This window comes from Citrus sinensis, chromosome 3 (assembly GCF_022201045.2).
Source record: "Citrus sinensis cultivar Valencia sweet orange chromosome 3, DVS_A1.0, whole genome shotgun sequence".
NCBI classification, from domain to species: Eukaryota; Viridiplantae; Streptophyta; class Magnoliopsida; order Sapindales; family Rutaceae; genus Citrus; species Citrus sinensis.
The window spans coordinates 30,548,946-30,576,935 of NC_068558.1; the positions used below are offsets into that span (position 1 = coordinate 30,548,946).

Below are 27,990 nucleotides of genomic sequence, written 5' to 3' on the forward strand. Positions count from 1 at the left end.
TAAAGACCAAGAGATTTTTCTCGAACTTGTAAAGCATATTTCTGACCCGAATCTTCAAAAGGAATATCTTGATAAGCTTTTAAAAACTTTAGATTCAAATAAAACCGAAACTTCCAAAATTCCGATTGTTAAAAAGAATTCTTATGATCTTACTGAAATTTTGGATAAAAAGAAAACAAAGAAAACAAAGAAAACTATCCCCAACATCCAAGACCTTCAGAAAGAAATCAAAGAAACCAAACTTGAAATTAAAGAATTAAAAGAAAAGCAAAAGAGTGATTCTCAAACTATCCAACTTCTTTTATAAAAGCAATTACAAGACAACTCGGATAATGAATCCAATTCTGATAATGGTGATAAAGATGATCAAAACCTAGAAAACATTGAGTCTGTACCCAATGATTTTCTATTTTTTTTAAAACAAATCACTACGAGAAAATATTTAATTAAAATTACCTTAATTTTTTCTAATGATTTTGCAATTGACGCCATTTCCCTTTTTGACACTGGTGCCGATTTGAATTGCATAAGAGAGGACATTGTCCCCAAAAGATTTCATGAGAAAACAAAAGAAAGACTTTCTACCGCCAACAATTTAAAACTTAAAGTTAATTCTAAAGTTGAAGCTTCAATTCATAACAACGGTTTTGAATTTAGAACTTCTTTTGTTCTTACCAATGACATACACCATGCTGTCATTTTGGGAACCTCTTTTATAAATCTTATTACTCCCTATACTGTCAATTACGATAGTATATCTTTAAAAGCAAAAAACAAAAAATTTATTTTCCCATTTATTGAAAAGCCAAAAACAAGGAATTTGAATATTGTTAAAGCTTGCTCTGTTTATCAGAATCAAATCAATAATCTTCTCAGATCAAGACAAAATGATTTAATGTTTTTACAAAAGGATTTAAGTTTAAAAAGAATTGAGAGCCAATTACAAAGTGATTTCATAAAAAGGAAAATTTTCGATTTCAAAACTCATTGAAAAAGAAATTTGTGTTCATCTACCTTCTGCTTTTTGGAACAGAAAACAACACTTGGTAGATTTACCTTATGAAAATTCTTTTGATGAAAGAAAAATTCCCACAAAAGATCGTCCTATTCAAATGAACATTGAATTGGAACAGCATTGTAGAAATGAGATAAAAAACTTCGAATCAAAAGGTTTGATTACAAAATCAAGATCCCCGTGGTCTTGTGCCGCTTTTTATGTTAATAAAAATTCTGAAATTGAAAGAGGCACCCCAAGACTGGTCATAAACTATAAACCCCTTAATAAAGCATTGAAATGGATTAGGTACCCGATACCTAATAAAAAGGATTTGCTTCAAAAACTGCATTCTGCTTTCATATTTTCAAAATTTGACATGAAGTCAGGTTTTTGGTAAATTCAAATCCATCCAAATGACCGTTACAAAACAGCTTTTACTGTTCCTTTTGGACAGTACGAGTGGACTGTCATGCCTTTTGGTCTAAAAAACGCACCCTCAGAATTTCAAAGAATTATGAATGATATTTATAACCCTTACTCTGAGTTTTGCATTGTTTATATAGATGATGTTTTGATTTTCTCTCAAACCATCGACCAACATTTCAAACATTTAAAGACTTTTTACTTAGCCACTAGGAAAGCTGGACTAGCTATTTCTAATTCCAAAGTTTCCTTGTTTCAAACAAGAATCAGGTTCCTAGGTCATTACATTTGTAAAGGAACCATTACTCCTATCGAGCGTTCTCTTGTCTTTGCAGACAAATTCCCAGATAAAATCTTAGATAAAACTCAATTACAAAGATTTCTAGGAAGTCTAAATTATGTTCTTGATTTCTGTCCCAATATCAATAGGATGTCCAAACCTTTGCATGATAGATTAAAGAAAAATCATGTTGCTTGGACTGATGAACATACCAAAGTAGTTAAGCTCATAAAGAATTCTGTTAAGTGCATCCCATGTTTATATCTTGCAAACCCTGTATTACCCAAAATTGTTGAAACCGATGCATCAGATTTAAGTTATGGAGGTATATTAAAACAAAAGGAAGATAATAAAGAACAAATAGTACAATATGTTTCTGCCCATTGGAATGAATGTCAGAAAAACTATTCTACTATTAAAAAAGAAATTCTTTCCATTGTTCTATGCATTTCTAAATTCCAAAGTGATTTATTAAATCAAAAATTCTTACTTAGAATTGATTGCAAAGCTACAAAACATGTTTTAGAAAAGGATGTTCAAAACATTGCATCAAAACAGATTTTTGCACGTTGGCAAGCTATTTTAAGTGTTTTTTATTTTGACATTGAATTTATTAAAGGAGATACAAATTCTATTCCTGATTTTCTAACCTGGGAATTTCTTTAAAATAGATAATGCTGCCGAAAAGAAGAGACAAAGGAAAAGGCATTGCCAAAGATTTTGATCCTAAAGCCACCTCTAAAGAACCCCAATCCTCTCCTCCTAAAGAAAAACTACTCTCCTCTGCCATGCCAATCAAGTCTTGGATTAACATGATCGAAGATGAAGAAGCAAAATCTAAAGCCCTTTCTACTCAAGACCAAGTAAACCAATGGATCAAATCCATATCTAAATCCCCTGAGCTCATGCTTGCTTTACAAAACTTCTCTCAAAGCCAAGAATCTCCAGCAGAGATTTCTGAGAAAGAAAGCCCTAAAGATATTACAAAGTCATCCCAAAATATTATTATTTATGGTGAAAGTTCATCTTCATAAATTGTTCTCTCACAACCAACAAAGAAAACCTCGGTTTGGTTTGATAAAACCCATTTCCAAAATATTTTAACTATCAAAGATGGGTTTTACCATACTGACCCATTTCAAACACTTACAAAGTTTTTCCCCAAAGGCTGGTTTTTTAAACCATGGGATTTAACAAAACCCCAGCCTTATTATCAAAGCATTTTGGAAGCCACTGAGTCAGTTAAATTCAAACATTTTTATCTCAGTGACTCCCATTCAGAGCCAGCCCATTCTACAGCCACAATCTTAAAAGTCTTGAGCCCTAAAGAGTGGGGTGATCTACTCCACAACCAAAAGAGATTTCCCTCCAATTTTCAAATGCGTTTACCACATTGTTTGACCTATTCCTATTGGGATTATCAACAAGCCTGGTTTGACACATTCTTTTTACAAAACTCAAAAAAGACCCACTCATGGTTATTTTTCTTCAATTAAAAAATAACCGTTCAAAGCCTCCTAAACCGGTTCCAGTAATGGTGGAACTATTTTGGCCCAATGCCACAGATTCTAACTCCAAATGCCACCCATTGTTTAAACCTCTTCAAAGCCCACTATATTATATATAATCAAGAACATAATTATACATAATTATATATATATAATTATGTTCTTGATTATGTCATAAAAACCGAAGAACGTGACATAACTCTTTCAGAACCATTTGAAACAATTCATTTGTTTTCAGAAAAGTCTTTAAAGAAATTAAGAGAAAATAATTTTAATTACATTCACATTGGTTTAATTAAAGGGGAGGAAAGTGTTTTATGGTTTAGAATTCTGTGTTTAAAAACTTGTATTTAAACTGTAGACTGTAGCGGAGCTGTAGCATACAGTAATCTTTGGAATTCTTCATTGTAGACTGTAGCGGAGCTGTAGTATATAGTAATCTTTGGAACTCGCCACTGTAGATTGGAGCTGTAGCGAACAGTAATCTTTGTAACAAAAGCATAGGGACTTTAAAATACAGGTATAAAACGAGTGAAGAGACATGTGCGCTCTCACTTGTGTCCAGGGGACCATCCGAAGATACAAAAATTCAAAATAAAACGATTGGAAAATACATAATGAATATTTACTTATATATATATATATATTTTAAAGGGGTTCTCGTATGGCCATTAGGGCAAATTTAGATGTGTGGATGATCTTTTTCCTATTGATTTTGTAGCATATTTAAAGTTCCATATCATTATATATCATACATCACACTTAGGATGTTGATTTTGTTGAAGTGTTATGTTATTGAAAATTAAACTTTGCATTTATAATGTACAACAACTTTAATGTAAAATGTAATAAAAAATATAAAGACATTTTTTAGTAGTCAATTGTAGTTTCTTTTACAAAGTAGTATCATAGAAAGACAAGTGATAAAATGTAATAAAAATAGTATGGGAAAAGGTAGTAGAGCTGATTTTTCTTATAGTTATTAAAACATATGAAGTGACACACACACACACACACACACACACACACACACACACACACACACACACACACACATTGACGACTACTTTTATGTATCCTTATTTATTAGTAGGAGGGAAAAAGTCGTAATTACCCTGATGTATTATGAAATATAAATATTAGTAAAAATGAATTTACAGGTTAATGAAGTAAACCATATTTTATGGGCATTTGATACATTAATCTAAGGTCAAATGAGATAAATCACATGATATTTCATATAATAGTCCAATTTTCAAATTTGCATATAGTTTTATAGCTAGTAAGTCAATAAAATATGCCACGTAAGAAATTGAAGGTTGTTATTTATATTTCACTATTGGACAAATATATATCTTTGGTACTCTTCCATGGTCATACATTGGAATAAAAAAAACTCATAGCAGAGACTATATCCATTTGCATGCTTTCAAAATAGATTTTGAAATTAGTTTGATTACATAATAATCGAATTGTCTTATAACATTAAAAGTATAATTTAAGTACTATTTTAGAAATTTTCAGTTTCGCATTAAGTTTTCAAATTAATTAAATGTTTAAACTCTTTCCTGTTTGGCTTGAAATTACTACTTAATAAATTACTAAAAGTCGATAACGAATGGTTTAGGACATAGGTAAAATAAAATTTAAAGTGTAACTAAACATTCCTATGAATATTAGTTTTGTATACGTGTTCATATATTTTATTGAGATCATATCTTTACCAAATTTTGTGTAATTAAACAAAATATGTTATTCAAGCGAAATTGTGAGAATATTTGAAATTGTAGGGGTGATTGCAGAAATTTCCCAAACTTTAGTCAACTACACGATCCAAATAGTTTATGCAAAGAATTCTCAGCATGTTAACCACTTTGACTGTAGGTAGAATAAATTCCTATCAGCAACGAAACACAATTCAAACTCATATTTGTAAACAATAAATAATATCTCATCAAGATCAAACTTGAGTGGAGTTTTTGGTCAATCAATCTGATTAAATTTGAGTAGAGTTTTTTTTGTCACTTAATCAAGCTTTTTGGTTTTGAAAAATTTATGTTGAAGGTAAATCTAGGAGCTATCACTACAAGAAAGTCATTAATATTGATCAACAAGGTTAGTACTGTATATATTCTTTATAATTTGATATTTAGAATTTTTATGTTTATGTTGAGTAGAGAGATGGTTATGAAGAGATTTCGGCTATGTAACCATGTAATGACCAATGCTTTAAAATCAAACACCTATTCAATTGTTTGTCCAAAAAAAAAAGTAGAAATATAAGAAAATTGAGCATATAATGTTTGGCAGTCGTGCTCCTTAAGGAAAAAGGCTAAAAGAATGAACTAATACATCTTCAAAGTTGGTTGCTTCAATGTTTCTGAGCAATCTGTATTATTTAAGTCGTATCTTAACGTAGAAAAATTCATATTGAACATTGTAAAATTATTCGAACTTAGAAATAGAGCTTTCTAGGGTTATCAACCTAAATTCAATATTTATTTTGTAGCTATCAAGCAAAATTTAAAAGAAGCAAAGCTTGACATTCCTTCATCACATGAAATTCCTTTAATGGCTAGGGAAAACATTCTACCAAGTGTGGATGATTCCTCATGCTCCATTTATTTTAATAGTAAGCAAATGCAACAACTGACTAGTGAAGATGTAATTGGAAGTCAGTTTGAGACACTTACAGATGCTAAGAATTTTTATGGTAAATATTTGAAAATAATAGGCTTCAACAGTTATAAGAATGATATAAGGTATAATAATAATGGTGAAACCAATGTGAAAAGTTGGGTTTGTAATAGAGAAGGTGAGCATGCTAAAAAGTTTGTTAAAAGAAAAGATAGCTTGATACTTGTGTTGTTAATCAATTTATTCTTGAACACCTATATGAGTTGACAATGGATTATAAGGTTGGGATGACTCAAGCTACTTCGACGAAAGTTATTGGTATTAAGACTAGTCAAATTATGGACTTTTTAGTTGATCAAGTTAGAGGTTATGACAACGTCAATCTATGATACTTAAAACATATTCAGAATTTGCACTGACATACTTAAAATGAAAAGCTAGTATGGATCTAAATTTCTTTTGTAAATATATTGTAGATGAGTATAATAGACTTGCAAACTTATTTTGGGTCGATTCTATGGTTTTGTTAAGATTATCACCACTTTAGGGGCGTGTTAGCTTTTGATAGTACATATAAGACAAATAAGTATAGTAAGCCACTATTCATATTAGTGGAAGTTAATAATCACTATGCGACTTTTTTTTGGATGTGCATTACTTGTGGATAAGACAATTAAGACATACATATGGGTTTTGGAAACATTTTTGTTTGCTAATAATAAAATGCCTATTTTTATGGTGGTTGATGGAGATCAAGCAATGAGTAAGGCGATTAAAAAGGTGATTCCTGAAGCCCATCATCGTTTGTGTTTTTGGCATCTACAGAGGAATGCACAATTTAATGTACGTAATAAACCTAATTTCACAAAAATATTCACGAAGTGTATTTTTGAATTTCTTATACCTAAACAGTTTAATAAATTATGCTGGAATATAGTAGAGGTAGAAAGTTTGCAAAATAATGATTGGGTTAACAAAATTTACACAAAATAACATAGATGGGCTGAAACATTCTTAACGAGTCATTTTTTTACTGACATGTGTACTACACGACGATGTGAGGGAATGGACGCATATATGGATAGATTTCTTCAACAGAAGTTAAACTTTACATTGAATATAAATTCAATTGAAGGTGGCAAAAAGATTGAAAGTAACAAAATACAAATTACATCCAATACCGAATTTATTCAATCTCTATTGGGCAGATCACTTGGATTTTCTTGTTGGTTTCTTCAATTGTTCTCTAGTATGAATTACAGTTCTAACTTTGTTAATTGAAAGATTTTTTTTTTTAAATGAGAAGTGTTCTTTAGTTCTAATTATATTAGCTGCAATTCTTCTTTTAGATTCTTTTCTTCTCAACTTTCTATTTAAAATCTCTTACATTCTTTACTTCTCAACTTTCTTACATTTTTTACTTTTTAACTTTCTATTTAAACTCTTTTAAATTCTTTTCTTCAAACTCTTTTAGATTCTTTACTTTTCAACTTTCTATTGAAACTCTCTTACATTCTTTTATTCTCAACTTTCTATTTAAACTCTCTTACATCCTGTACTTCTCAATTTTCTATGACATTCATTATTCAATTTATAATTTTCATACCTTAAATCCTAAAATTTAAGTCAAGTCTCTTCCCCTTTCTCATCTTTGCATACGCAACACATTCTTTTTAGCTCTCCTCTCTTCGCAAGTAAGTAAAATCTCAGTTCATCACATCATCTCATGGTTTGCTTTCATACTTTGCTTTCTCCAAATTGTCCTTGCCTTTTCCAGTCAATCTCAATTTCTTTTTTTTTTATTATAGACTTGATTTTCTTTACCTCAGTTTGTAAATTTTATCAAATGTAATGCATAATCATGGGCGACCCAATTAAGGCCTAGGAGGGGGTTCAGCCCCTTCTGGGCCATTAATTATTGTTTTAAATGTACTCCAAGCCCTTTCTAAAAGAATTAAATAAAAAACATTTAGACACATTTTTCATATAACAAAAAACTTATAGTTCAATGGTAAGAATGTTATTTAATAGTTTTAAAGTTCATATTCGGATCTCAATAGCCACATTATTTTATTTTTTAAAAATATTTTGCGAAAACTACTTAGACAAATGATACTTTCATGCATTTAAAATAAATTGTTTAGTACTATTATTATTTAAAATTTAAAAGAAACTAATGAAATTTGAGCTTGTGAGACTTAAAACGTATTCATGTGAACATTTAAAAAAAACCCAAATTAAATAATTTTTTTTAACTAAGCCCCCCAGGTTTGCTACTGTGCATAATTGATCGTCGTCATTTTTTTTTTCAATAATTTCATAAAACAAGCAGAATTAAATTAAAATATTTATCGACGCAATTAATTAATTAACTGATGATGTTTAGATTCTGTGCTTGATTATATATCAATTCATCATATTTTTATTAAGATTATAAATTTATCTATATTGTCGGGGTCTGAATGATTTTTATTTTTAATTTTTTAATGAATTTATTCATGTTCGGTTGGATAATATTTAAAGTAATAACAAATATAGGTTTTAATGGAGTGAAATTGTAAGGGTATGGTAACTAAATTTTGTTTCTTATTGTTTAATGGTAAAAACTGAATTCAAAGTGAAGTGGTTTGATATTGTAAAAGCATTGCAGGTAAATTGAAATCTTTTTTATGATGGGAGGAAGAGTGATTGATGTCGATTCGATGCCTACTTCTCCATCTAATGCGGAGCGCACTTTGGTTTTAGTTGGCCGTATTGGCAATGGTAAAAGTGTGACGGGTGTTGAGTGTTAGAAAATGCATATTTATAAAGGAGAAAACCGTCATTTTACATTTCAAGTCTTACTAACACCTTTACTTTTATGAATTTAACCTTCTTTTGATTTAATTCCGTTTGTTTTATTTTAATTAAGTATTTTATGTATTTTAGGGGCATCATAGTCATTTCACAATAAACGAGAGATCAGATGGCAAAACAGACATCACTTTTGAACTCAGGACGGTCGAAAACCTTAGGAGGAGCATAAAAGGAAAAATGGCACTGTTCACATGTACAGTACTGTATACGTTACTGTTCACGACACTGTTCACATAGACGGACGATGACGTGGCATTGACTGATGATGTGGCATTGACTGATGAGGTGTCATGATCCTGTTGAGCTAAAATTCTTATGTACTGTTGATGGTGACGTGGCAGCATATCAGTGGACGAAAAATCTCGCGTACGGTACATGCATCACACATGATTATTTTCAACCAAACCGCGTTACTGTTCATCCGGGTCAAACCGTGTTACTGTTCATCTGCGTGGTCAAACCGCGTACTGTTGACTGATGACGTGGCGCAATCCTGAGCGTCCAAACTGTTTTTAATCCGATGGTCATGATTTACTTCATGTATCTATAAAAAGGGGGCCTCTCCCCCCTAATTTGATATCTTTGAATCCATTTTTGGGATCCATTTTCTATAATTCCTTCTCCATCTTGTATTTTCTTCATATTTTAATAAATTTCTATTTTGCCCCTAGTTCAATTATGAGTAGCTAATTTTCTTTCAAGCTTGGGTTGAAGGTGAAGTCTCAACATGTGTCATGGGCTTAATTTGGTAAATTTATTTTCTCTTCCCCTCTAATATTTGTGGATATTTTGACTTCTCATCGACAAATAATACTAATCTTGTCTAGTACCGCATTGGTTTCACCGGCCCCCTAGTACAAGGTTATTATTATTTGGCATGATAAGCCCTTAGCACCATATTGATTAGAGCGTGGTTCATGAGGTGTGGATTCCCCCCTCATGATTTAATTGATATTAATAAGGAATATTTAGCCCATGATGCATGTTGATACGGATCCAGATACCCAAGTACGTCATTTCAATAGATTTCTCTTCAATTTATTCTCACCATTGCAATTCCAATTTTAGAATTTATTATCATCATTTCAATTCTAATTTTAGGATAATTTAAATCACTTCCACCACAATTCCAACCACCCATTTACAAAATTAATTCTACATATAATTAAAATTCACCTCCTCGTGGGATCGACACTCGTCACCATTAGTCTATTCTACAATAGATTCGTGCGCTTGCGAGTATATTAAAATTTGCACAACAAGTTTTTGGTGCCGTTGCCGGGGAGGTAAGTAATTTTAATTCATAGAATTAATTTTTTTGAATAATTTCTTTTATTTGTTTTCTTGTATTTTTTTATTAAAAAAAAAGAAAAAAAGTGAATCTACATTTAAAGGTTAGTATTTCTTTTCTTTTTCTCTTCTTTAAAATTCTGTAATTTAATTTTCAATTTATTTTTCTTTGTAATTTTATTTTATTTTATTAATTTAATTTTTAGTTAATTTATTTCACGTATTTATTTTTGTGTATTTTTATAGAAAGGTTGTAATAGCACAATAAGGTTAGTATCGTAATTTCTTCCTCTTCTTTATTTTTATTTTATTTGTTTTGCATGCATGGTCGTAGGTCATTATTACCTAATCTTGAACCCATAGACCTTGAATTAGAAAAAACACTTCGCACACACAGGCACATTAAAAATAAATTTGGAATGGATTTACAAGCACCACAGGAGAGGCCATTTAAGGACTATTTTAGTCCCTTAGCCAATTTGAGCACATCATGCATAAGATACCCAAATGTAGCTGCTAAGAGTTTTGAATTAAAACCTAGTGTGCTAAATTGTCTCCCCATATTTTATGGCCTAGAAAATGAGGATCCAGATAATCATCTGAATGATTTTCATGCCATTTGTCAAACTTTTAAATATGAGAAATTTTCAGACGATGATGTTAAACTTAGACTATTCTCATTTTCTTTAAAAGATAGAGCTCGTTCATGGTTAAATACTTTACCTGCTAATAGCATTTCATCATGGGAACAAATGGTAACGGAATTTTTGAATAAATATTTCCCAGTGCATAAAACCAATGCTATTCGCAGGGAAATCTCAGAGTTTACCCAGAGAGAGGACGAGCAGTTTTTCGAAACGTGGGAGCGATTCAATGGGCTACTCTTGAAGTGTCCACATCATGGGTACGAGAAATGGCACCAATGCCAATACTTTTTGGAGGGATTATTGCCGAATGTGCAAGAATGACTAATGGCAACAAGTGGAGGAGAGCTAATGTCAAAAAGTGCATCAGAGATTTGGGAATTCTTCCAGCGACAAGCGGATAATTCCCAACAACAGAGTCGATCAATCAGGAATACTAGAAGAATTAAGGGAGTAAATGAGGTTCACATTGGCGAGTCAACTTCGGGAATCAAAGAAGTCAATGAGATGGTTAAAGGTCTTGCTCGACAAATAGCATCGTTATCGACTGCTAAATCAACATAACCACATAACCATGACTTATACTCAGATCAAGCCAGTGTCATAGGTGTAATGAGAAAGCCATCAAATTACAACCCATACTCCAACACATATAACCCTGGATGGAGAGACCACCCCAAATTTTCATGGTCTCAAGGACTCCAATAGAATGGACCAGCAGCTCCAGCTCCACCAATGCAACCAATTCCTCAAATTCCTCAAGCCTCTCAGCCCCCATTTAGACCATACAATCAAAACCAGAACTACTCACAACCCAGACCATGGGAGGATGCATTCCAGAATTTCAGGAATGTTACTCACTCCACAATTGAGCAACAGAACTGCACCATTGATGGACTACGAAATGAGTTGAGAGCAGGCTTCAACTCACAAGCCCAATCAGTTTCAAGCCTCGAGAAGATGGTGGGACAACTTGCTTCTTCAGTTCAGACCTTGGCAATGACCATTGAGAAAGGTAAATTTCCAAGTCAACCAGTGCCTAATCCTAAAGCCTAAAGGAGTGCATGAAACAAGTACCAGTTCACCACAGCAGTATGGAGAGGTCAAAGCAGTCATGACCTTGCGAAAAGGAAAAGAAGTCGACAACAAAGTAGAGATGCCGGTGATAAAAGAAAATCAAATTGTACCTGTAAATGTTGATAACTCATCACCGGAGGAGAAACAAGAAACCAACCCACAAGAATACATTCCCAAAGCTCCATTTCCTCAGAGGTTAGCTAAAGGAAAAAAGGGAAAATCCACAGGTGAGATTCTTGAAATCTTCAAACAGGTAAGTGTTAACATCCCTTTGCTTGATGCTATAAAGCAAGTTCCATCTTATGCCAAGTTTCTTAAAGATCTTTGTACTAAAAAGAGAAATATGCATGTTCAAAAGAAGGTATTTTTAACAGAAAATGTTAGTTCTATACTCCAACATAAAATTCCTTTAAAATGCAAAGACCCAGGCTCCCCCACTATCTCATGTAGTATAGGGAACCACACAATTGAGAATGCTTTGTTGGATTTAGGAGCTAGTGTAAATCTGTTGCCTTATTCAGTATTCGTGAAACTTGGACTGGGAGAATTACACCTAACTCCAGTGATGTTACAGCTTGCAGATCGGTCCATGAAAATACCTCGTGGTATTGTGGAGGACGTGCTTATCTAGGTAGACACGTTTTATTTTCCTGTTGATTTCATTGTAATTGACACTCAACCAATACAGGATTCAAGGAAGCACATCCCCATTATTCTAGGCAGACCTTTCTTGGCAACTGCGGATGCTCACATTTAATGCAGGACTGGAAATATGCAGTTGTCCTTCGGCAACATGACTATGGAGCTAAACATCTTCAACATTGCCAAACAACCTCACAATGCAGATGATGGAATTGTTGATGTGGATTTAATTGAAACAATAGTTGATAACACTTTTCTTTCAAACCTTAGTGATGATCCTTTACAAACATGTTCAACTCACTTTAGTTTGGATTTTGATATGGATAGATCGGTCGATGAGGTCAATGCCCTACTTGACTCAGCACCATCCTTGAACACTAATAAATGGAAGTCAAGAGTTGAACAACTAGCACCATCAGAGAAGAAACTCATCCCATCATCAGAATCACCACCGAAACTCGAGCTCAAACCATTACCCAACACTCTGGAAAATGCATTTTTGGGAGAAGAAAGTACTCTGCCGGTAATAATCTCATCATCCCTAAATGACGAACAAAAAGGTAAGTTGTTGGATGTTTTAAAAGAGCACAAAGGAGCATTAGGATGGACCATAGCAGATATTAAAGGTATAAACCCAGTAGACTGCATGCATTACATTCACGTTGATGAAAATGCTAAAACTACTAGGGAGATGCAACGTCGGTTAAATCCTAACATGAAAGAAGTTGTTAGAACTGAAGTCCTTAAGCTATTAGGCGCAGGTATCATTTACCCAATTTTTGATAGTTCATGAGTCAGTCCTGTGCAAGTTGTCCCCAAAAAGTCAAGAGTCACTGTAGTTACCAATGCTGATAATGAATTGATACCCACTAGAGTGACTACAGGATGACGTGTATGCATTGATTATAGGAAGTTGAATTCTGTCACACGTAAAGACCATTTTCCTTTACCATTTATTGATCAAATGCTTGATAGATTAGCAGGCCATGAATTTTATTGCTTTCTAGATGGCTACTCAGGATATAATCAGATTCCCATAGCACCAAAAGATCAAGAGAAAACTACTTTCACTTACCCTTTTGGCACATTTGCATATAGGAGAATGCCATTTGGATTATGTAATGCACCTGCTACATTCCAACGATGCATATTAAGCATTTTTTCTGATATGGTTGAACGATTCCTTGAAGTCTTTATGGATGACTTTTCTGTCTTTGGTGACTCGTTTGATCAATGTTTACATCATCTAACACTAGTTCTGCATAGATATATCGAGAAGAACTTGGTCTTAAATTGGGAGAAATGCCATTTTATGGTAAAACAAGGTATTGTTCTCGGTCACATCATTTCGAGCAAAGGTATTGAGGTTGACAAAGCCAAGGTGGATCTCATTTCTAATCTTCCTCCACCCAAAACAGTCAGAGAAGTAAGATCTTTCCTTGGGCATGTTGGTTTCTATAGACGTTTCATTAAAGATTTTAGCAAAGTTTCTAGACCCTTATGCAATTTACTTGCTAAGGATGTACCTTTTATCTTTGATGATTCATGTCTTGTGGCATTTGAAAAACTAAAGCAGTTGTTGACATCATCACCCATCATTCAGCCCCCAAACTGGAGCTTACCATTTGAGCTCATGTGTGATACATCTGATTATGCAGTAGGAGTAGTATTAGGACAAAGAGTTGATAGAATTTCCCATGTTATTTACTATGCTAGTATGACATTGAATGATGCACAGTTGAATTATTCAACTATTGAAAAAGAAATGCTAGCAGTAGTGTTTGCATTAGATAAATTTCGATCTTATCTCATTGGTTGTAAAATAATTATATTCACAGATCATGCTGCTCTTAAATATCTTCTCACAAAGAAAGATGCAAAAGCTAGACTAATTTGTTGGATGTTACTTTTGCAGGAATTTGACTTGGAATTCAAAGATAAGAAAGGGACAGAAAATGTTGTGGCGGACCACCTCTCTCGTCTCTATTTTGACACAATTACAGAGCCATTAATATTGAATGAGTCATTTCCAGATGAACAATTAATGAGTGTGGAAGTATTACCTTGGTATGCTGATATAGTTAATTATCTTGTTACAGGTAAACTTCCAGAGCATTGGACCAAGCAAGATAAGGCTAAATTCTTTGCAGAGATAAAGAATTTCTTTTGGGATGACCCGTATTTGTTCAAGTATTGTGCTGATCAAATTGTTAGACGATGTGTCCCAGAAAATGAAATTCAGAATATTCTTTCATTCTGCCATGAACAAGCTTGTGGAGGCCATTTCAGTGCTAAGAAAACAGCGACTAAAGTTTTACATTGTGGTTTCTATTGGCCAACTATATTTTGAGACGCTTACACTTTCTGTTCTTCATGTGATAGGTGTCAACGAATGGGGAGCATTACGTGAAGGAATATGATGCCACTAAATCCAATTTTAGTGGTTGAGATTTTTGATATATGGGGTATCGACTTCATGAGACCCTTTCCCCCGTCTTTTGGCCATCAATACATATTGGTTGCTGTTGACTATGTATCGAAATGGGTAGAAGCAATTCTATGTAGGACCAATGATCACAAGATGGTGATAGCATTTTTGAAAAGCAACATTGTTTCACGCTTTGGATTCCCTCGAGCGATAATCAGTGATGGTGGTGCCCACTTTTGTAACAAAGCATTCAAAGCTCTTTTGACAAAGTATTCAATCACTCACAAAGTGGCGACCCCATATCATCCGCAAACCAGTGGCCAAGTTGAGATATCCAATCGAGAAATAAAGCACATATTAGAAAAAACGGTGAGGTCAGACATGAAAGATTGGTCATTAAGACTTGATGATGCATTATAGGCATATAGAACGGCTTTCAAGACCCCGATTGAGATGTCACCCTACAGGCTAGTGTATGGAAAAGCTTGCCACCTACCTGTGGAACTCGAGCATCGTGCATAATGGGTCATCAAGAAATTCAATTTTGACATGCAGCAAGCCAGCTCAGAAAGAAGATTACAATTGGCAGAACTTGAAGAAATTCGCAATGACGCATATGACAATGCCAAGATTTACAAGCAACGAATGAAAGTCTTCCATGATAAGCAAATGATGAGAAAATTGTTCACTCCAGGTCAGAAAGTGCTTTTATTCAATTCTCGCTTGCACCTATTCCCAGGTAAGTTACGCTCTCGATGGTCTGGTCCCTTTATTGTTCATATTGTTTTTCCACATGGGGCAATTGAAATTAAGGACCCAAAGAACGGTGTCACGTTTAAAGTTAATGGTCAAAGATTAAAGCCATATCTAGAGTACCAACCACATGGAGAAGACACCGAAATAAATTTGAGTGACCCACCAGATTTGAATTGATTTTTTTTTCTTTTCGTTGATTTGATTTTTTTTTCTTTCTTTATATTATTCTTCTGCTAATTGAAATTATTTTTGCATAAATGTGTTTGTTTAACTATTAAGTTTTCTTTTATCATTTTTAATCATGAGTACATTACTTAGACCGTTCATCCTGAACATTCTTAAACCACTTCAACGTGTCAAAACTCATCTCAAAAGGCAGATTCAATTTTGTAAAACACATCGCATTTGGGCTCTACAACCACCAGAGTTAGTAGCCTATGTTGAGGGTTTAGAACGCCAACTCCGAGACATTGAGAGAAGTGTTTACGACATCCAGTTGGAGCTTGAGGTAAATTCAATAAGAGGACGATTTTAATTTTCTTTGTGTGTTTTAATTTATTTTTCTGTTTGTGTGCTTTAGTTTGTTACCCCGGTGAAGTGGCGGATAACGGTACTCCGTGACAATCAAGTCGGTTACTTCAGTTTCCCATAATAACTGATATTCTGAAGCGAAGATATGGACAGAAACGAGACTCTAGCGAAACTTTACAAGAGATTTCCTTCACTTCCTCAGAATGCCCTTCTTACGATCTATAAAGCTCGGTCCGAACGCATGCGATTGCTCATGAGGAATAACATACCTGCTGATATCCATTGGTTAATCGAGGTGAAAGTACGATTGGCAGGTGAGTTACCTCCAAAATTTATTACATACATGCCTGGTTGTGGTAAAGGAAATTATGCAAGAAAACGACGAGCTCGAAGAATTTTTGTTGCTTGTCATAAGTGTGCCAGAATGAGTTACAATAAAAACCCATGTTCTTTAGGAATGGTGTCTGATAACAGGGAAGATAAGATTCAATTCATTAGGGATGGCTTGAATAAGGAGTCATTGGATGATATCCTTTTGTCTCTTGAAATGCATCCCAGTGGATATGTGCAAGGAGCGATTCTCCAGTTATGGCCATTATTCTAGAAAGAGCATGCACGATATAGTCTCGGGAATCTGACTATAAACGACCCTGTTTGCCAGTTTATAAGAAAACTGGATAGCAAGCCTATCCTCGACCCATAGAGGGCGTTCAAGCCGTTTCTGGACGTAAAACCAGAAGAAGATGTGAGCCACAGTCGCAACTACCTGTAAATATCCTTTCACTTTACTGTTATTTTATTTCACTATTGTTTTATTGTGTGCATTATTGTCTTTAATAATTTTATTACTGTTTGCTTTTTCCTTTTTATTGTTTCCTTTTTGACTCGCGAGCCACGTGCTTTACGCGTTATTTGACACTGACATGTTACCTCATACACAACTGTGACCCACTGTCACCAAGACTCTTAAATGTGATTTTTTTGGTCAAGCACTCACAAATTATTTTTTTGAGAAGTATCACAATGGCAACTACTCCAAATAGACAATTCAAGAACATTTGTGTGCTCTCTGGATTTACCTATGGCAAACATAAAGAGTTCGTTGAGTCAGCCATCGATCTTGGTCGAAGTATAGCAGAGAGAAAATTACACTTGGTGTATGGAGGAGGTAACCGAGGGTTATCAAAAATGATCTCAGAAGCAGCTTTTATAAGAGGAAGTCAAGTGTTAGGCATCATCCCAAGAGTCCTAAAACCATTGGGCAGTTCGTCTGACTCATCAACTGGAGAAGAGTTAGTCGTCTCAGGTATGCAAGAAAGAATAACTGAAATGCTTAATCATGCTGATGCTTTTATTTTCCTTCCAGGAGATCTTGCAACACTAGAGGCACTTATCACGCTAGCATCTTGGGCCCATCTGCACATCCACCAAAAACCCATCGGTTTGTTAAATGTCAATAACTTTTATGATGGCTTTATCGCATTTCTTAACCATGCAATAAAAAACTATTTCATTCCTTCTAATGTGAAAAAACTTTTTATTTGTGCTCACACTGCTAATGAGTTACTTGATCTGTTACAAGCTTATAAACCGGAGCCAGACCCCTGGACCTTTGTGTTGGAGCGCCCAAATAATGATGGTAACAGTAGCCGCAGTAAGAAGTACAAATTAGATTTAACTCTCCGCTTGTAAATATTTTTTTCTGTGTTGCACCACCCAGGTGATGTCTTCTAAACTCTACTTCTTTCCTTTCAAACATTGAGGACAATGTTTCGTTCTGGTTGGGGGGAGGGAATAGTCGACAATTGTGGAATTTTGGTTAAGTTTTTACTAATTTTTTGTTGTAGAAACTAACTATTGCTAACTTTTTGTGTTGAAGATGGCTGAATATGGAGTGTAGTAACTCTAGAAACGCATCTTCATCGTTTAAAAAAAATTAATTAAAAAATTTTTAAAAAAAATTTCTTTTTCTTTATTAAGTTTTGATGTTCATTTTTCTTCTTCTTTTTAATTTCTCCTCTATAAATATACATTTTCCAACTTTTGAGTCGAAGATGGCTGAATATGGAGTGTAGTTCCTCTAGAAACATATCTTCTTAAAAAAAAAAAAAACCATTTTTGTTTTCTATAATTTTACGTGTAACTTTTCTAATTAGTTTTTATGCATCATTTTCACATTTCTGCATCCATATTTTCCTTTCATGCTGAGAATAGGTTGGGGGGTAGAATGTTGTTTGAAAAAAAAAATTTTGTGTGATTTGTTTTAACATTGGATGACATGATTAATTTCAAATTTTAGTATTTGTATTATCTTTGGTCTTAAGTGATGTTACGTTATGTTTGCTACTCTACATGTTGATGTCGGAGACAAATGTGAGTTGCTTGAAGGAATGAACATGTCATAATAAGTACCAAGTGAGTTTTTGAGCCTATTATTTTTCTTGGAGAATAACCCTTTTGCCCACTCTTTATACAGCTTAGCAGTTTATTATTTTACACACGATCTTTAAATTGCTTTTGAGTTAACCCTTAAAAAAATTGTAAAATAAAAAAAAGAAAGAACAAAAATGTGTGTTGTTACATTGGGAGGCCCATCTAACTAGTAGATATGGATGATTATTTAGAACCCTAAAAGACGATGGAAAGGCCATCTTTGATCCGTTTGAGCCTTTCTAGCCATCCCTTTTATTAAATATCCATAGTTAACCCTTTTGAGCCTTTAAAAAAAAAAAAACCTTTTCTTTGTCAACTTATCATCTTGACCCACTCCGATTTGGAGTATTACCCGATGTCTTATAAGTTCCATCACCTATTTATATTTGAGAAAAATGTAAATAATTATTTTGTTCAGTGAAGTTATGCCAAAAAAAAAGAGAAAAAAAACAAAAGTTGTTGTTTCAAAAGAATATAAATAAAAATAATAGGTGAAATCCACCTTGCAACTTCCAAAAAAAAAAAATTTCTCTGCATTTTTCTCAAATATACACTTTGTTTTCCTTATTTTCCTTCTTTGTTAGCCATGTCCCTAGCCTACGTTAGTTCCTAATAAAAGTCCTCCTTGATTTTAGGGAACTATAGTTTGAAGTAGAAGCTAGTTATATGGGCTAAAAAGATGTAGTGATGCATAATAAAAAAAAAAGATAAATAAAGTGGGTTGACTAGCACTTTTGTTTGACTTAAGATCGTATTATTTCTAAGCTGAGGGCATATTTATTTCATCTTGGTGAGAGCATGTGATATCACTTCTTTATTATTTTCTCTCTCAATTACCATTCATTGGAGTGACTATTTTTAGTGGGTTTAATTTATTTGTGAGAGTGTCACTACTTCCAGTGAGATTTTGGGGTTTGACATGTCATTCTTGAAAGTAGATATAACAAAGTCTACTGAGCTAATTCATGTGGATGGTTGATGTGAGTGTGATGTTGCTTTAGACTGGAGATAATGCTTATACTTTTATTTGATTGCTATCATTAATCTGATTGAATAAACACGAGTGTTTCTAAATTTTAAAAAAAAAATCATTTTGAATTTGAATTTTATTTTTGCTTCATTTGCTAGGGACTAGCAATAAGCTGGTTGGAGGGTGTGTTGAGTGTTAGAAAATGCATATTTATAAAGGAGAAAACTGTCATTTTACATTTCAAGTCTTACTAACACCTTTACTTTTATGAATTTAACCTTCTTTTGATTTAATTCCGTTTGTTTTATTTTAATTAAGTATTTTATGTATTTTAGGGGCATCATAGTTATTTCACAATAAACGAGAGATCAGATGGCAAAACGGACATCACTTTTGAACTCAGGATGGTCGAAAACCTTAGGAGGAGCATAAAAGGAAAAATGGCATTGTTCACATGTACGGTACTATTCACGTGTACGGTACTGTATACGTTACTGTTCACGACACTATTCACATAGACGGATGATGATGTGGCATTGACTGATGAGGTGTCACGATCCTGTTGGGCTAAAATTCTTATGTACTGTTGATAGTGACGTGGCAGCATATCAGTGGACGAAAAATCTCGCATACAGTACATGCATCACACAGGATTATTTTCAACCAAACCGCGTTACTCTTCATCCAAGTCAAACCGTGTTACTATTCATCCACGTGGTCAAACCGCGTACTGTTGACTGATGACATGGTGCAATCATGAGCGTCCAAACTGTTTTTAATCCGATGGCCATGATTTACTCTATGTATCTATAAAAATGGGGTCTCTCCCCCCTAATTTGATATCTCTGAATCCATTTTTGGGATCCATTTTTTATAATTCCTTCTCCATCTTGTATTTTCTTCGTATTTTAATAAATTTCCATTTTGCCCCTAGTTCAATTATGAGTAACTAATTTTCTTTCAAGCTTGGGTTGAAGGTGAAGTCTCAACATGTGTCATGGGCTTAATTTGGTAAATTTATTTTCTCTTCCCCTCTAATTTTTGTGGATGTTTTGACTTCTCGTCGATAAATAATACTAATCTTGTCTAGTACCGTCTTGGTTTCACCGGCCCCCTAGTACAAGGTTATTATTATTTGGCACGATAAGCCCTTAGCACCATATTGATTAGAGCGTGGTTCATGAGGTGTGGATTCCCCCCTCATGATTTAATTGGTATTAATAAGGAATATTTAGCCAATGATGCATGTTGATATGGATCCAGATACCCAAGTACGTCATTTCAAAAGATTTCTCTTCAATTTATTCTCGTCATTGCAATTCCAATTTTAGAATTTATTATCGCCATTTCAATTCTAATTTTAGGATAATTTAAATCACTTTCACCACAATTCCAACCACCCATTTACAAAATTAATTCTACATATAATTAAAATTCACCTCCTCGTGGGATCGACACTCGTCACCATTAGTCTATTCTACAATAGATTCGTGCGCTTGCGAGTACATTAAAATTTGCACAACAACGGGCAATAGTATTCTCGGAAGAAGAGCCTTCAAGTCGAAGGTTGGCTCGTCTGAGGATACTAAAACTTGTGAAATGCAGAGAACCATGCTCAAAGATGGCCAAGTTGTTAATGTCATTGATACTCCTGGTAATTTACTAATGTTGGTGCTCAGATATTCCATTCCATGCTTGTTGATGTTGTAGTGGTAAGTAGATTGATGTTATGAGCCATTGCAAGACTTTTTGATTCTTCCGCTGACTTTGAGTTTGTCAGCAAGGAAATTGTCAAATGTATTGGTATGGCCAAGGATGGGATCCATGCAGTCCTTATAGTTTTCTCTGTTAGAAACCGTTTTTCTGAAGAGGAAGGAGCTGCAATACACAGTTTGGAGTCCTTGTTCGGGAAAAAAGTTTTTGACTATATGATTGTTGTTTTCACTAGAGGGGATGAACTTGAAGATAATGACGAAACATTAGAAGATTACTTGGGTCCTGAGTGTCCAAAGCCTTTAAAGGTTTGTTTCTGAAAGGCAATAGTTTTCGATAATTTCATTAGTCATTTTGATTGGGTCAATGCTTTTTACTGGAATTTATGCAGAGCATTATTATTATTATCATTATTTTCTGTTATACGGAATGCTGATCACCTTTTAGGATCTTTAAATTTGATGGACGTAAAAGGTTATTGTAAGTTGTCAAACTATAAGGAGAATGGAATTGATTATTAAAATTTGATTATGGCTTGCCCTTAAATAGTTTTTGAGGATGCATGATATTAAGTACTAATGATCACAATAAAAAAAAATTTTGTCAGCTGATCATTTTTCCATTCTTTTAGGAAATCCTTCAACTATGCGATAATAGGCGTGTGCTTTTTGATAACAAGACTAAGGATGCGGCGAAGAGAACTGAGCAGGTTGGAAAGCTTCTTTCTCTGGTTGACTTTATGATCTTGTAGAATGGTGGGCAACCATATATAGATGAAATCTTTGCTGAGTTGAAGGTGTCTTCATTAGTATCATGATAGACTTCTGTGCTGCTTCTTTCTGAATATGTCATGACAATGTCTCTTTTTCTTTTTTTCTACTCAGAAAAGGGCTACTAAACTCCGTGATCAACAAGTTGAGGTAGATTCTCTCAAGGGATATTCAAAACGAGAAATTTCAGAGCTGAAGGAGCAGATGAAAAAATCATATGAAGATCAACTCAAACGAAGTATTGAGATGGTATTTTTTATAAAGCATGCAGGTACCTGTACTGATATTCTAAATTGTGAGACTTGGAGGTGGTAAAGACTGCCGCTGTGTCCTTACAATTAGATTGTTGGAGATTGCCATATGAAAAAATGCCTTATCTTGCTAGTTGATGTGGACAAATATGTTATTAAGTTATCTGTTCACTAATTGTGTTTTGATGGCTGTAGCATGTTGTTCTTACCTTGAAGATTGTTTGATTGTCGTGTTCTATTTTATTTCTGGATGAAATTAAGTGTTTCTTGATGAAATGTTCTAATGATTGTTCACTGATTCTGTTTTGTTTGCTCATCATGACTTGCACTTAGGAATAGATTCTGCACTTGTTTAGTCATCAATCTTTAGAACATTTCTTGTAATACTGTAGATCCTGTTTTGTTGCTAGGAATTATGCACTCCTGAATCTGTGGGAACAATTGAAATGTTATAACTTATATCCAAGTTATGTCATATTCTAAATTTGTTAAAAACTAAATAGCCACATTCAAAATAATTTTTTATGAAAAATATAGTTAGGCACATGGAACCTAATAAAAAAGCTGCGTAGTTTTGATTTTCCGTTCCACAGTTTTAATTTATAGCAAGGCAATAGAATGATTCGGCATTAAGCCTGATCCTATTCAACAATAATTTGGATTTGCTGTAACATTCTGTGTAATAACTATATGTCTGAGTTGTTAATACGTTTCACTCTCCACATTCCTGAAGTGTGGCAAAATGAAAAGTTTAGTAGATTCTTTAATGCCTTATATTTTGTGTTTATCTGTTTATTTTTTTAAGTTTTTGTTTCTACCATTTATCAATGATTGAAAGAGTGGAATTGATTGACGTTAGAAAGTTTTGCCAAGTATGGTGAACTTAGCAACTCCCTTTGCAATTAGATTAAACTAAATTAACACTTAAGAATTTTCTTCTCTTAAGTTGGAGTTTTATATTACCACTACCAATCTTTTTTTGTATTAGGCTGCTACTCCAAGGCTTAGTGGCGTGTTTTCTGGCTGATATTGATGCTTTTTTGATAGGTTGAGTCTAAGCTCAAAGAGACAACAACTAGGCTAGAACAGCAATTGGCAGAGGAGCATCTTGCTCGATTAAAGGCAGAAGGGGCTGCTCAATTAGCTCAAATAAAGTCAAATGAAGAAATTTTTAACCTTAGAGAGAAACTTGAAAGAGGTCAGAGGGAGACTGAGGAGCTCCGTAACGGAGTTCCAAAACTGCAGTGTCCTATTCTTTGACCTAGTCACCTGCAGGCTCTATGTGCCATTGGCTTGAAAATCACCTAAAGTATATTTTTTCTGTCTCCTCTTCCTTTTCAGATAATATTTGAACTTTATACCGCATTTATTCTCGGTGTTTTACTACAGTCAAGAAGCTTATATCCTGTATTATGTAAATGTTCACTGTCCAGTCTCAAGGGCATTCTTAAGATAGTTTTATATGGAAAAACTGTATTGACATCAAATGAAGTTTCTTTTATAGAGCCATCTTGAATCTTTTCTTACACAGTGAATCCAAAGAGATGTGATTCCTTTTCTCCTCATTGAGCTCTTAACGAACGCTATATTGTTTTCACATTTGCAGCAGATGCAACCCAAGATATGCCCTTCTAACAATCATGACTTTCCCAAAAACTTCAAATAGACTAATAGATTAATCCTAATGTCCAAGAGACTTGCAATAGACCCACCAAGCCTATGACCCTTCTTTGATTCACACCAAAACTTCAACCAGCTCATAGCCTAGATTTATCAAGGACAATATTTATTTACGCATATCTGACATAATCTTTATTTACCTTATACATAATGAAAATCCTTCGACATCATACGACATCTGTTTTATAGATATTAAATTTCAGCATAATTGTTGAGTGTTAGAAAATGTATATTTATAAAGGAGAAAATCATCATTTTACATTTCAAGTCTTACTAACAACCTTTACTTTTATGTATTTAAGGTTCTTGTAATTTAATTATGTGTGTTTTATTTTAATTAAGTATTTTGTGTATTTTAGGGGCATCATAGTCATTTCACAATAAACGAGAGATCAAACGGCAAAATGGACATCACTTTTGAACTCATGACGGTCGAAAATCTTAGGAGGAGCATAAAAGGAAAAATGGCACTGTTCACATGTACGGTACTGTCTACGTTATTGTTCACAACACTGTTCACATAGACGGATCGATGACGTGGCATTGACCGATGACGTGGCATTGACTGATAAGGTGTCATGATCCTATTGGTCTAAAATTCTTATGTACTGTTGATGGTGACGTGGCAGCATATTAGTGGACCAAAAAACGCGCGTACGGTACATGCAACACATGGGATTATTTTCAACCAAACCGCATTACTGTACAGACTGTGTCACTGTTCAAACCGCGTACTGTTGACTGATGACGTGACGCAATCCTGAGCGTCCAAACTGTTTTTAATTCGATGGCCATGATTTACTCGATGTATCAATAAAAAGGGGACCTCTCCCCCCGAATTGGGCATCTCTAAATCCATTTTTGGACTATGTTTCTGTAATTCCTTCTCTATCTTGTATTTTCTACGTATTTTAATAAATTTCAATTTTGCTCCTAGTTCAATTATGAGTGGCTAATTTTCTTTCAAGCTTGGGTTGAAGGTGAAATCTCAACATGTGTCATGGGCTTTATTTGGTAAATTTATTTTCTCTTCCCCTCTAGATTTTGTGGATTTTTGGACTTCTCGTCGACAAATAATAATAGTCTTGTCTAAATACCGCCCTGGTTTCACCGGCACCCTAGTACAAGGTTATTATTATTTGGCACGATAAGCCCTTAGCACCATATTGATTAGAGCGTGGTTCATGAGGTGTGGATTCCCCTCTCATGATTTAATTGGCATTAATAAGGATTATTTAGCCCATGATGCATGTTAATACGTATCCAGATATCTAAGTACGTCATTTCAATAGAATTCTCTTCAATTTATTCTCGCCATTTTAATTTAAGTTTTAGCATATTCCAAATCATTTCCATCACAAATCCAATCACCAATTTACAAAATTAATTCTACACACAATTAAAATCTGCCTCTTCGTGGGATCGACACTCGTCACCATTGATCTATACTATAATAGATTCGTGCACTTGCGAGTTCAATAAAATTTGCACAATAAGTTTTTGGCGCCGTTGCTGGGGAGGAAAGTAATTTTAATTCATAAAATTAATTTTTGTGAATAATTTCTTTTAATTGTTTTCTTGTAATTTTTTTATTAAAAAAAGAAAAAAAAGAGTGAATTTACATTTTAAGCTAAGAATTTTTTATTTTTTTATTTTCTCTCTTCTTTAAAATTCTGTAATTTAATTTTCAATTTATTTTTCTTTGTAATTTTTTTTATCTTATTAATTTATTCTTAGTTAATTTATTTCACGTATTTGTTTTAGTGTGTTTTTATAGAAGGGTTGTAACAGCGCGATAAGGTTAGTATTGTAATTTCTCATTCTTCTTTATTTTTATTTGTTTTATTCCCATTTATTTTTGTGTTCCTTGCATGCATGGTCGTAGGTAATTATTTCCTAATCTTGAACTTATAGACCTTGAATTAGAAAAAACACTTCGCACACACAAGCACGTTAAAAATAAATTTAGAATGGATTTACAAGCACCACAGGAGAGGCCATTTAAGGACTATTTTAGTCCCTTAGCTAATTTGAGCACATCATGTATAAGATACCCAAATGTAGCTGCTAGGAGCTTTGAGTTAAAACCTAGTGTGCTAAATTGTCTCCCCACATTCTATGGCCTAGAAAATGACTCATATAATCATTTAAATGATTTTCATGCAATTTGTTAAACATTTAAATATGAGAATTTTTCAAATGATGATGTTAAACTTAGACTATTCCCATTTTCTTTAAAGGATAGAGCTCGTTCATGGCTCAATACATTACCTGCCAATAGCATTACATCATGGGAACAAATGGTAACAAAATTTCTGAATAAATATTTCCCAGTGCATAAAACCAACGCTATTCGCAGGGAAATCTCGGAGTTTACTCAGAGAGAGGACGAGCAATTTTTCGAAACATGGGAGCGATTCAATGGGCTACTCTTGAAGTGTCCGCATCATGGGTACGAGAAGTGGCACCAATGCCAATACGTATTGGAGGGATTATTGCCGAATGTGCAGGAATGGCTAATGGCAACAAGTGGAGGAGAGCTAATGTCAAAAAGTGCATCAGAGATTTGGGACTTCTTCCAGCGACAAGCGGATAATTCCCAACAACGGAGTCGATCACTTAGAAATACTAGAAGAATTAAGGGAGTGAATGAGATTCACATTGGCGAGTCAACTTCGGGTATCAAAGAAGTCAAGGAGATGGTTGAAGGTCTTGCTCGACAATTAGCATCGTTATCAATTGCTAAATGAACAGAACCACATGACCATGACTCATACTCAGATCAAGCCAATGCCATAGGTGTAATGAGAAAACCATCAAATTACAACCCATACTCCAACACATATAACTCTGGATGGAGAGATCACCCCAATTTTTCATGGTCTCAAGGATTCTAACAGAATGGACCAGCAGCTCCAACTCCACTAATGCAACCAATTCCTCAAATTCTTCAAGCCTCTCAGCCACCATTTATACCATACAATTAGAACCAGAACTACTCTCAACCCAGACCATGAGAGGATTCATTCCAGAATCTCAAGAATGTTACTCACTCCACGATTGAGCAGCAAAACCGCACCATTGATGGACTACGAAATGAGTTGAGAGCAAACTTCAACTCACAAGCCCAATCAGTTTCAAGCCTTGAGAAGATGGTGGGACAGCTTGCTTCTTCAGTTCAGACCTTGGCAATGACTGTTGAGAAAGGTAAATTTCCAAGTCAACTAGTGCCTAATCCTAAAGGAGTACATGAAGCAAGTACCAGTTCACCACAACAGCATAGAGAGGTCAAAGCAGTCATGACCTTGCGAAAAGGAAAATAAGTCGACAACAAAGTGGAGATGCCGGTGACAAAAGAAAATCAAATTGTACCTGTGAATGTTGATAACTCACCATCAGAAGAGAAAGAAGAAACCAACCCACGAGAATACGTTCCTAAAGCTCCATTTCCTCAAAGGTTAGCTAAAGGAAAGAAGGAAAAATCCACAAGTGAGATTCTTGAAATCTTCAAACAGGTAAGTGTTAATGTCCCTTTGCTTGATGCTATAAAACAAGTTCCATCTTATGCCAAGTTTGTTAAAGACCTTTGTACTAAAAAGAGAAACATTCATGTTCAAAAGAAGGCATTTTTAACAGAAAACGTTAGTTCTATACTCCAACATAAAATTCCTCTAAAATGCAAAGACCTAGACTCCTCCACTATCTCATGTAGTATAGGAAACCACACAATTGAGAATGCTTTGTTGGATTTAGGAGCTAGTGTAAATCTGTTACCTTACTCAGTTTTCGTGAAACTTGGACTGGGAGAATTACACCCAACTCCAGTGGTGTTACAACTTGCAGATCGGTCCACGAAAATACCTCGTGGTATTGTAGAGGACGTGCTTATCAGGTAGACAAGTTTTATTTTCATGTTGATTTCATTGTAATTGACACTTAACCAATACATGATTTAAGGAAGCACATCCCCATCATTCTAGACCGACCTTTCTTGGCAACTGCGGATGCTCACATTCAATGCAGGACTGAAAATATGCAGTTGTCCTTCGGCAACATGACTATGGAGCTGAACATCTTCAACATTGCCAAACAACCTCATAATAT

At 34.2% G+C, this 27,990-nt stretch overlaps 1 non-coding gene and 1 pseudogene across 1 annotated transcript; one reads left to right on the forward strand and one right to left on the reverse strand.

The window, feature by feature from the left end:
• The first annotated feature begins 8,517 nt into the window (after nt 1-8,517).
• Nucleotides 8,518-23,805, forward strand: LOC102619704 (immune-associated nucleotide-binding protein 9-like; annotated as a pseudogene).
• A 2,432-nt stretch (nt 23,806-26,237) lies between these two features.
• Nucleotides 26,238-26,341, reverse strand: LOC127901663 (small nucleolar RNA R71). The gene has a single exon (XR_008053907.1). It is a non-coding gene; the product is annotated as a small nucleolar RNA R71 (small nucleolar RNA).
• Between the last annotated feature and the right edge of the window lie 1,649 nt (nt 26,342-27,990).